The sequence below is a fragment of the Macrobrachium nipponense genome, chromosome 3 (genome assembly GCF_015104395.2).
Source record: "Macrobrachium nipponense isolate FS-2020 chromosome 3, ASM1510439v2, whole genome shotgun sequence".
NCBI classification, from domain to species: Eukaryota; Metazoa; Arthropoda; class Malacostraca; order Decapoda; family Palaemonidae; genus Macrobrachium; species Macrobrachium nipponense.
This window is the reverse complement of record NC_087202.1, coordinates 19,943,043-19,954,954: the sequence shown is the minus strand read 5'-3', so window position 1 is coordinate 19,954,954 and position 11,912 is coordinate 19,943,043. Positions and strand designations below refer to the sequence as shown.

The window sequence follows — 11,912 nt, the reverse complement described above, 5'->3', positions numbered from 1 at the left end:
CTGAATGCTATGGAATCTGATACTGTAAACAGAGATGCACACAAGAGAAAAGAGACTTTTGATTCTGAGTGAACAAGTCATATAATTTCGCCGAATCGCTTATGACGGGACGAACGAAACCTACTTCAATACGAATAAAAAAGGAAGACTCGATCGTTTGCAGGAAACAGCGATCATAATCTTCAGTTCTAAGGACCGTCATAAAGCCTGTATCAACAGTCGCCGTTCTCATAAAAGACAGGTGATGGAACAAAGAAAAGCTGGGTCCTTGCAAGATTAAAAATATAGAAAAAAAGGACTCAAACAATGAGGAAATGCGACAAAGAGGAAAATAAAAAGACTAAAGCGTGCGAAGATGTCAGTTTCCTTCAGCTCAACACTATTAACACCCTTTTTCTAACAACTTATTACAAACAACTCGCACTCGAAAGTGCTCATCACCACAATAGAAGGTATCAGCGGAATGTATGCGGACTTCGTTATCCATGTTGAGATTTTATTAAAAGGAAAACGAGTTAGAATTGTCCAGCTGGCAACTCGCACAGTCCTGAAGGGGCCACCAGCCACCCAAGGCTCCAGTTCTGTCCCGAAAGTCAGTATTAGTGTGGCAGGAGTGCGCGAACGACGCGTCTCGCGTTCCCCTTCGATTTACCCTGTATACTAGGACATACCATCTTTAAACCCATTTACTAAGCCTTTTTGGCTACCTGGAAAGTGATTTTGGCTTTACGATCAGAATGGAATGGAGCTGAATGACCGAAAGCGGAGCAGGAAGGGAACATTTTTCGAGGAGGGATTCCGTGGGAACATTGACCTAGCTGTGGGAGTGGTAGTACTTATAGTATGTGGGAGTGTCCTTCACTATATTCCACGCCTTGTGCCACACCCAAGGACGCGGCCAGTTCCCGTGGCTCCTTCTGAATGAAAAACATATCGGCAGGATAAATTCGGGGACGTCGAGGAGAGGAGGAGCCAGGCTTGCTTGGGCATTGGTCAGGAGTTTGTGCTTTTGCATGAGGTAAAGTTAGGAGTTTTTTCTCTTCCTTTTCTCTGTCGAAGTTGCCTCTTCTCAGGCAGTAGAAAACTTGTTAGGGACATGACGTATACAGAAACTGTTCCCGGAAATGCTAGCGTTATATATTCTTGTGCATTTTACAGCTAGAGGAAATGAGAGAGAGAGAAGAGAGAGAGAGAGAGAGAGAGAGAGAGAGAGAGATATTACATAAGCATTATGAAAAGCTGTTGCTGAGATGCAACAGTATATGAATAAAAGATATTGAATAATTATGTAACGACGAAAGACATAAATACAAAAACGCTGGAAAAGATATGCAAAGACATCAATGAGAATTGCTGGAGAAACTAATAAAAGTGTAGATTTTACCGTCATCAATTTGAATATTATAATTTTCTTTTACCATGAAACTTCAACAGGTAAATTTGCAGTTCAAGATATTTACTTATGTGTTAATACAAGAAGTTACACAACGGCACACAAAGGGATATTATATATATATAAATATATATATATATATATATATATATATATATATGTGTGTGTGTGTGTGTGTGTATGTGTCTGTGTATACATATATACACACGCATTTATACATATTAATATTATTCAAATTGGTTTAATTTCCTGTCTAACTCACTTATCAAACAAAGGTAAAGATTGCAGAGTAACCAATAGGGGACACTTTTTTCCAGTTCTAAGTTAACTGCCCACCGACTCTAAGAGAATGATAGTAATGTAAAAGATTATTTTTGTAAAAGAATGTGGATTTTAATCGTTAGTAGACTGATAAAAAATTCTCAAGGACTTCCTTTAAGATATACAAATGCATAAATTTGCCTTTTTTTAATGTGAGTATACAGATGGGTATATATGTTGGCTATGTGTGTATTTACGTTATTTATATACACAAAATCACACGCATATGTGTTATTCATATATACATACATACATGTGTATGATTCAAGGGAACAATGATGTTGAAATGCAAAATATCCTAAGGAAAAACGAAACAGGAGCTATGGTCGTGACAGGCTTTGTCTATCTAAGTATTCTACAACACTCTCTCTCTCTCTCTATTATCTATATATATGTATATATTTACATATACCTATACATACATATTCATAAATATATATATATATATATATTATATATATATATATATATATATATATATATATATATATATTATATATTGAATACATATATATACACATATATATACATGCATACATAGCGAGGGAAAGATAGAGTATTCCACGGGGACTATCTTTGACCTCTACAAAAATATAAGTGTTTGAGAACGTACTTAGAAAGTCTACCCATGTAATTAATAAGGACAGACTTATAAACATAACAGTATTATATGTACACATGAAGAAATAGGATAGAATATAATAGAAGAGAGAGAGAGAGAGAGAGAGAGAGAGACGGAGAGAAGAGAAGAGAGAGGAGAGAGAGAGAGACGAGAGAGATAAGAGGAGAAAGAGAGAGAGAGAGAGAGAGAGCAGATAATTCTCTTTAACAAAAAGATAATTAAATAAATAAAAAAAGATAAAGTGAGTGCAAAACGGTAAAGGCATCCCGCAGTATTTGACGAAATCAAATTATCCGACCAAATGCACCGTTGCATCGAGACTAAGAACCATTCGCATATGTCCTCTAATGCTCTCAGAGTAAGATCACAAAGCCAATCGAAATTCAATTTCATATTCTCAGAGACAACAGTCGTTTTCTCATTGGTTGGAAGCTGCGTCATAGCTATGAATACAATGGAGAAGCCTGTAAAAGACAAACCTGGTTTTGACGACCATTGTCGCTGCTGTTACGGAGTAATTAAACAAATTAACCCACCTGGAAAGGAGATATCCAGATTCTAATTGGTATTTAATCGGTTGCGAAAGTTACTCGTATACCTAGACAGCAGGTTATCCGGAAATTCTCCCCTTCCCGCAAAAAAAAAAAAAAAAAAAACACTGAGAAGTCTTTCTGAAGCCTTTTCATTTAATTACTCTTAAGTCTGTAATAAAAATATTCACAGAATCAAACAGGGTGAATATTACCTCCATAGCAATATACTACCAAAAATCAGTGATCTTCAATAAACGTCTACATTGCTATTCTAATCTGTCGGAAAATTACTCTTGAATTAAAATATATGGTGGGAGTAAACCCTCTTTTAAACATGTTTTATTAAAGGTTATTGATGCATCGGCTACATTAATTTCGTAGAGGTTCTTCTCCATTTTTCTAATTATGGTTTTTTCATTGTTGCTGAAACTGGTGAGCAACATGTCTAAAGTAAGTAATTATAAAAAAAAATTAAAGTTTATAATTATTTACTTTTGACAAGCAAACTTTCGGTGCGTTGCTCACCAGTTTAAGCAATAATGAAAAAAACATATTATTATTATTATTCTGAAGACGAACTCTAGTCATGTGGAACAAGACACAGGGGGTTGACTCGAAATTCTGGCTTCCAACGAATATGAAGTTCATTTGAAAGAAGTAACAGAAGTAAAAGGAAATGCAGAGAGAAAAGATCAGAATTTAGAAAAAAAACAATTATGAAGAAAAGTCTTCAACCACAGAAGCATAAATCTTGTTTTAATGGATTTTTAAAGAAATTTTGATGATGGCGGCCCTTAACAACTCCGTTTACTGTTTGACATCTAATAAGCTTGTTGGAACTATAAGGATTTTACCATTTCGATTTCAGTAGCAGCTACAGTTTTATGTCAGATGCTATCCGATCAAAATTCACGAGAAAGACGGAACACCCCAGAATTGAAGTAATTCCGTAGGTGGAAATTATATAAAGATGTCCCAGAATCATTGAGAGAATTACAATTTATGCTTTTTCATCCCACATGGAGCATTCACACTTGCTTCTCAGAGCAGTGGATCAAAAGTACAGATTCGTATTGGACATTCAAAAATTTTATTATTTGTAAATGCGCCTTGCCGTGGATAAACTATGAACATTACAATTTAGGCTTTGAGTGTAGACATATCTTTACCTTTTCTGTTATAAATACATAGTTATGGAAACGACTCGTATTTGTCAGTCATAAATATGTCAACCAGTTGATAAACTCCTCATACTCCACGCCATCACTGTGAAGCCAAGACTCCAACCGTAAGTTTATACCCGAGTTCCGAATAATTCACTTCAGGACGGAGCGTTCACTCATGCGTGAAATGAACACCTCACGGGTGACGCTCAGCGCTGAATTGTCTTTATACCAAAGATTTATTCACCTGGTAACCAGTGAATTCCTTGATTTGAGGGCGTCTTTCGTGTTCGATCATCTCTTTTCGTCGTACATCAAAAACTCGTGAAGCACATCTGCATACATAATTTCATTGAAATATTCAGTTCGGTAAGTTGCTTTGATTTTAACATCTGCGGTTAATGAAGATTTGAAATAAAAATGGTAAACTAGGTGAGAGAGAGAGAGAGAGAGAGAGAGAGAGAGAGAGAGAGAGAGAGAGAGAGAGAGAGAGAGAACTCTAGGCATTACAACAACGACGAAAGGAATAACAAACATGTAAACTATAGGAATACTTCATTTAGTGTGTATGAGAGAGAGAGAGAGAGAGAGAGAGAGAGAGAGAGAGAGATAGAGAGAGAGAAGCATTAAAATAACGACCACAGCTAAAACAATTGGGAAAACCATATGAATACTACTGCTAGTGTGTCAGAGAGAGAGAGAGAGAGAGAGAGAGAGAGAGAGAGAGAGAGAGAGAGAGAGAATTCTACGCATTAAGGCATTACAATAACGACCACAGTTAAAATAAACGGGTGAACTATCTGGATACTACGGTGTGTGTGTGTGTGTGTGTGTATCTGTTTGTGTGTGTGTATGAGAGAGAGAGAGAGAGAGAGAGAGAGAGAGAGAGAGAGAGAGAAAGAGAGAGATAATTCTAGGATAACAACAACGACAACAGCTGAAACAAACAGGTACCCCATAACCGTAACACACACACACAAATGAAATTCGAACAGACCCATTCTGTGGGAAAGGCGATCACTCAGGCGTTTCACGAATATACAAAAGCTGAGGTGGGTGGGGGATATGGGGGGTGAGGAGGCAAGGACGATGCGGGGGTGTTCTAAATAGGTCCCCTAGCCTCATCGAAGCTTAAATAATCAGCCGTTCCATAGCCTGCGATCCTCATTAGCTTCGAAATAACAGACTTCTTATGGGGCTGTCACAAACACATGTGTCGGAGCGAGCGGATTTCTCGTTTGCTGTTGTCGCTGTCCCTGTCTCCGTGAATAGGACCCTGTGTCGTCTCGGTCGCTTCTTATGTGACAGTTACGACGGTTAAGCTCTCTCTCTCTCTCTCTCTCTCTCTCTCTCTCTCTCTCTCTCTCTCTGAGAAGGTTAGTCGACTGTGTCGGAGGGATAATTAGTGTCTTTATTGGTGTCTCTACCGGATCTTATGAGTGATAAGTGATCTTTAGGATTTGGGGATATTTTGAAACAATTTATTTCTCTATTAAAAATACTGATTTACATATCTACATATATACTTATATGTACATATATACACACATAAATATGGATATATATAAATTACATAGAAAAGTGTTTTTGCATTCACACAACCCTTCCTATTTTCTATACCAATTAAAAATTATATCAATCGTAAGAAGTAATTTTTTTCGTTACCACTGATCATATTTTTTCGACGAATAATAGTGTTATATTACTAAGAAACAACATTGCTGCTTCACGAAACTTTAATGAAGGAATCCAGTCTATGCGTTTTTCTGTCTGTCCGTCTCTCTCTTTCTCTTCCTGTCTCCTGCTTTCAAGCAGAAGACACAGAACTTGGTTAAAATCTTTGCCGAATCATTTCCCGATGGCATGAGAAGATACCTTCTGGGAATACAGTTTCTGAGAATATATGCGCTATGAAAACGGTGTGCCTGTATTCTCTAAGTGGAGTTTGTGCACGCAAAGCACAATTTCTTTGATTTGATACGATAATCTTCTGCACACACATACTTATGCATGTACATACGAGTGTCCGGTTAGAAAAAAAAGTACATGCAAACACACACAATTATGTATATAAATACATACACACACACACACACACACACACACACACACATATATATATATATATATATATATATATAATATATATATATATATTATATATATATATATGTATGAAACAGATGGAATTAGAGAGAGACCTTACCTTACCTTACAGACCTTACAGTTCGTTGTGAATGTGCATATGATTCTCCTGCGCCTGCGCATCATCGGTCGTTATTGCAATTTCAAACACTCCTTTCCTTATTATTCAGAATTCACTCTGCCCACATAAGAAGGACAAGAGTCAGATAGGTAGTATACTTTCAATATTTAGGCGGCGGGGTCTAATTTCCAACATTTTGACAATTGTTAGATGACCTCTGCCAAAATAAAACCCATTAATTGTGATCTGTAGCAATACAATATCAATGACTGACAAGTAAGAGGCATGACAGGAATCTCTTGAGAGAGGCTGTATCGCTGGTCACGAGGAATGAAGATTATTAATAATTATTACTATTACTACCATTATTCGTGAAAAATCCTCTCCAATCTGAGATTGATAAGTGAAATAGAAAGCTCTCGTTGTATCTATATTTATAAATATATAGTTACACTTACAAAATTGTTTTTTTTGCCAGTTTAAATACTCAGCGGTTGTTGTTATTAGTATTATATTCACTGAACCAAGGATCCAGTGTAACGAGGCTATAATATCAAGAGTTAAAAGCCACAGTAGTTTTCAAGATATTTACGTATGCACGGGGTTAAAAAAGATATGGAGAGACTTTCAGATACTACTCCGTCCCGTTTCCCATCAGTCCTACTGATGGTACGGAGACTACGGTACGGAGGGAGACTCAGGGAGTGTTAAGACAACAAAGCAAGAAACTGGTAAAAAGCGGATTCTTCAAAAAGTATTGGTCAGGTAACCCCTGTTCGATTGTTCAAGTTGGCGAGACGGTTGGAGCGACGAAGTAATCGTACGGCTGATTCAAACTCAACAGAGACTCACTCCATAGGTGGCATGACTCTCAGCTATAGCAACGTCTGTCATCTGGGATAAGAGAGAGGTGGGAGCAACATCAGGAGCACTCACAATCACCAGAAACACGAATCCTAAAATCGTCGACAGCGTGGCCAATCATTAACTAACGAATTAACAAAATTATCCTCATCCGTGACGGTTTTATTCCCTTCAGAAGAACACCCTTTTCTTATAGTAGCCCCTTCGACTAAGCGACGAACGCCAACATCAATCTTAAGCTCCATTCCAATTAATGTGACCTGGAATGAACGAAGGAGAAACAATGGCATTATTCGTTGCATGGAGCTCGTAGGTCCTACGATGTCGAGAAAGTCTCGCATCCAAAATCCCGCTCTAAAGTAATAGGGATGTGTAAATTTTCATCTAGAATTTTTGCCCTAAGGAAATCCAAGACATATTCTACAGGAACATTGGTGAATAAAGCTGGGGCGTCTAAACTAACCACGCTGCAATCGGTGCCAAAGTTGCTCCTTACCCTTTCAAAGAAGTCGCATGAGCAGATCAAATTTTTCCGACAAAACCACCTGGAATTGATGCTAGTCATTCTACTACATTGTCTTGAAGTGCATTGCAAGTCGCCATAATGGGTCATACCGGACACCCAGGTCTGTGTACTTTTGGAATGCCGTAGAAATACGGGAATGATGGGTTTTGGGATTAACTTTTTGATAAGACAGTGGCCTACTGCTGCGGATCAGGAATAGATTTTGCTATTTTCTACGAAGACCTTTCAAAGTCCTGCGGAAGTTAGTGACTGTGGGAGGGGTAGAGACAATTTCGTAAGTATTAGAATCATTTAAAAGAGAATTTACCTTACTTATATAGTCCTCGGTATCTATCACCCCATGGTGGCCCCCAACCCCCTTGGGCAAAGCAACTGAGGGTTCTTTGTGCCTTTTAGGTAAAATATCTATATTTCCAGAAATTAAATTATTAACCACTAACCCTTTTAAATAGTTCAACTCTAAAACTAAGGTTATTGAAATAAAAGAAATTAAATTAAATATTGAATCAAGAAAGTCACTTTCAGTTGAGCCTACACAAAACCCCAAACCCAAACTCATTACTTCAAGTTCCTCTTTATTAAACACAGTAGAGGATAAATTAATCAAGTGTCAGACAAATAACCCATTTGGAATTTTGCAAAGTCTCTCTTATAATTTTTAACTCTGTTCATAAATATTTTTAACACTACTGTGAGTTTTAAATATTATTATTATTATTATTATTATTTTATTATTATTATTATTATTATTATTATTATTATTATTATTATTATTATTTTTATTTTCCTTTCATTTCTTTCCTTTTATCATTGCTGAGATTTATTATTTATTATTATTTATTTATTATTATCATTATTATTATTATTATTATTATTATTATTGATTGATTAATTAATTATTATTATTTATTATTATTATTATTATTATTATTCATTTATTTCCATCATTGCCTTCAGTTTTATTTCCATTACATAGCTTAGATTATTTTATTATTATTCTATATTATTATTATTATGTATTATTATTCATTATTTTTATTATTATTCCTCATTTCTTTCCATCTTGCCTTTTATTTTATTATTATTTATTATTATTATTATTATTATATATTATTATTATTTATTATTATTATATTATTATTATTATTCCATCCTTTCTAACATATGGATCCGAACTGTTTTCAATGGGGAGGTACCTATCCATATTGTCATATATGTGCACTGGTTGTCGGCGGGAAATTACAAGGCTGGTTAATGTTTTAAAGGTAAACATCTGTCTGGTTTGCTGGCCTGCATTGTCGTTTCCATTTTCGAGTTGTTGAAGAGCTGCTCTTTTCATACGTGTCTGTCTGAGTTGATATTACTTCATCTATTATGTCTGCTTCTGGTATAATTAAAGTTAGTAATGATAGTATCAATAATAAAAATTTAATTAAAACTTATGTTATTCTTCATGTATATTTAAACCTTAAACCGTTTGAATATATTAATACAATAATATAAACATAATCACCAAGGAAAAGGTTGTTTTATTTCTCAATTATAATGGAACCATTATTCTTCCAAACCAATTTTTCTCATTTCTTTAACCAGTAATTACGGAGAGAGAGAGAGAGAGAGAGAGAGAGAGAGAGAGAGAGAGAGAGAGAGAGAGAGAGAGAGAGTATACATTCTAAAACACGAAAATGCTTTCCCACGAATCTGACATATGTCAAAGTAATTTGTAGTATTCTCGTCATACATTCAAATTATAGTTAGCATTTATAAATTCAAATATAATTATTCTATTCTACACCTGTAAATTATTATCCTTTTAAAATCATTACATACACATTATATAACATACACTATCGTATGTTGTCAGTTACCATTTCCAGATTTAGCTCTCTTATATACAGTTTTACTCTGAATTGAACAAGAAAAGATAATTAGATGACGAATGTCAAAGCAAATAACCTCAGAGTTCTGACTTGTTTTACAATTGATTTTTTCATTTTTTACTGAGACTCGATAGTATCTCCTGGGAGAAACAAACATGGCAGAACCTCAAACAGAGTATTGGTAAAACAATTAAGTTCCTGAATTCATGCATTGTTTAAAAACATGTCTTTGTATCATGCTTTGTTAAATCAGTTTCCCAGCTCATGCTGTGTTAAAACCAGTTCCTCAACTCAGACTTTGTTAAGATTAATTTCGTTGTCCATACTTTGTCAAAAATGAATTCCGTAACTCATGCTTAGTTAAAATAATATTTAGCTCTTACAACCAGTGATCAGAAAATTTGTTCTTCATCTTATTCTTCTTAATAGTCTAGCGATTAATAAAAGAATAAAAATAGTAAATGATAAGATTCAGGTTGTTTGTTATTAATAATCTGACTAATCATTCCCAAACTTCATACTGTAGGAACCACTTCCTGTCCCCTTCATCTTCCAAATCAAAGATTTCGCTTTTAGAACCAAAAATCGAAAATGGAGACACCTTACTATATATGATATTCTCGTGCCCTCTACGTATTAAACATAAAACTGTCACATTTTGAGTCGCCATTAACTAGCCTACATGCTCTTGTACGGTACATCGCTTTGGTATGTGAAACTTGAGCTTGGGCCACGCCCTCTGTTCATTCCGAAAATTGTCTGTACGATTGGTACAGGTTTCAAAAAGATTCGTGTAGGTGAATATCACACACACACACACGCACACACACACATGGTGGGAATGGGGGGAGGGCAGAACACTGTGCTGATTTCAATAGAAAATCTGAGTCATTTAGGAATATATTTATATATATATATATATATATATATATATATATATATATAATATATATATATATTTATGTATACACACACACACACGCGCGCGCACACACACACACACACACATATATATAGATATATATATATATATATATATATATGTTGATACAATTGCTTCTAGGTGTGTGTGCAACTGATTCTAGAAAACTTTGCAACTCTGACTATGACCTCGGATCTAGTAACGATAATACGAACATTACGGCTGAGGAGGGCCTTCTTTAAAACGAGTTATAATTAGGTAAACATTGAGATTCAACTTGAAAAACTGCATTTACACATACTGATATACAGAAGTATAATGATTACACAATAGGATTTAAGGGACGACAGAGGTCCGTAAGAGACGCGGGGAGCGATGAAGTACAGTGGAAGGAATCCCACTGGGAACATTAAGTGAAGCACAGCATCCACAGCTGACTACTGCAATCTGCAATTGGAATGCACGTGGCTATGCAGATTGAATACGGCACAAGGTAGTGGATCGAGGGCGTCAAGTGATGGTACTTAGCAACTCGATTCCACAACAATGAATTCACTTGCTTATGGCATGAAAAAAAACTCAAATATAAAATAATACAGGACTTGCACTTGGGAAAGAAAAGAAATAAAATCGAAGTATTAGGATGTGACTGACTGTTGAGAGAACCTTGGAATGTGGCACTTTACCTCCTGTAGGAGATGGAGCTGTCTTCCTCGGGATTGCCACAGCCACGTTCAAAGAGGGGAGTAGCTCGGGAGAGCGGGAAGCCGACTTTGCCAGGGTCGGACTGTGTTCTTTGAATGTCTAAAAGTCTTTGTGAGGCCGCTGGGATGCTGTAAGGTCCTTTTATAACCTTTGGAGCTTACTCTCGGTCGTCCAAACAGACGGTGTTAGTTGTCCGACCGCATGTCACGCATGAGGTCTTCAAGACACGAGGTCAGTGCTTCTCATCCCTTTAAATATGGCGGCTACCTCGTGTACTTCGGAATTAACTTTCTCCTCGGCCAGCTAGCTGCAAACCAGTTTCGCAGTCAGAAGAACAAAGGCAGATTAACAGAGTTATTCTTCAAAGGGAGTGGGGAGTGATTGGCTGGGGCGAATGTTTGCATGAGCTTTATCAAAACAAATGCGAAAATGATTCTTTTATTCTCACTAATGTTATGTTAATAGAGGATGAGATGGCCTAAGAAGACGGTTACTTGTTACAGTATATATACACACACATATATATATATATATATATATATATATATATATATATATATATATATATATATATATATATATATATATATATATATATATATATATATATATATATATATATATGGTAATCTTCTTAGGCACGAAGATATGCTAATTCACTTGTAGTCCACATAGGAAAACGAAAAGTTTTTCTTAGAAAATGCCTAACAGTTTCTTCCTCTTTCCTCAATAAACGCTCCAAGAAGAGGTCTGTTGGAGGACGAAACTGTTGGGTAT

The 11,912-nt window shown here is 35.8% G+C and overlaps 1 protein-coding gene across 1 annotated transcript in view; it reads left to right on the top strand.

The window, feature by feature from the left end:
• The first annotated feature begins 613 nt into the window (after positions 1-613).
• The window catches only part of LOC135221650 (transmembrane protein 151B-like), a 252,687-nt gene continuing 241,388 nt past the window's right edge, over positions 614-11,912 (top strand). Inside the window, exon 1 of the mRNA XM_064259339.1 lies at positions 614-1,018. The gene's annotated coding sequence lies outside the window, so the exon portion shown is untranslated. The remainder of the gene's footprint in view (positions 1,019-11,912) is intronic.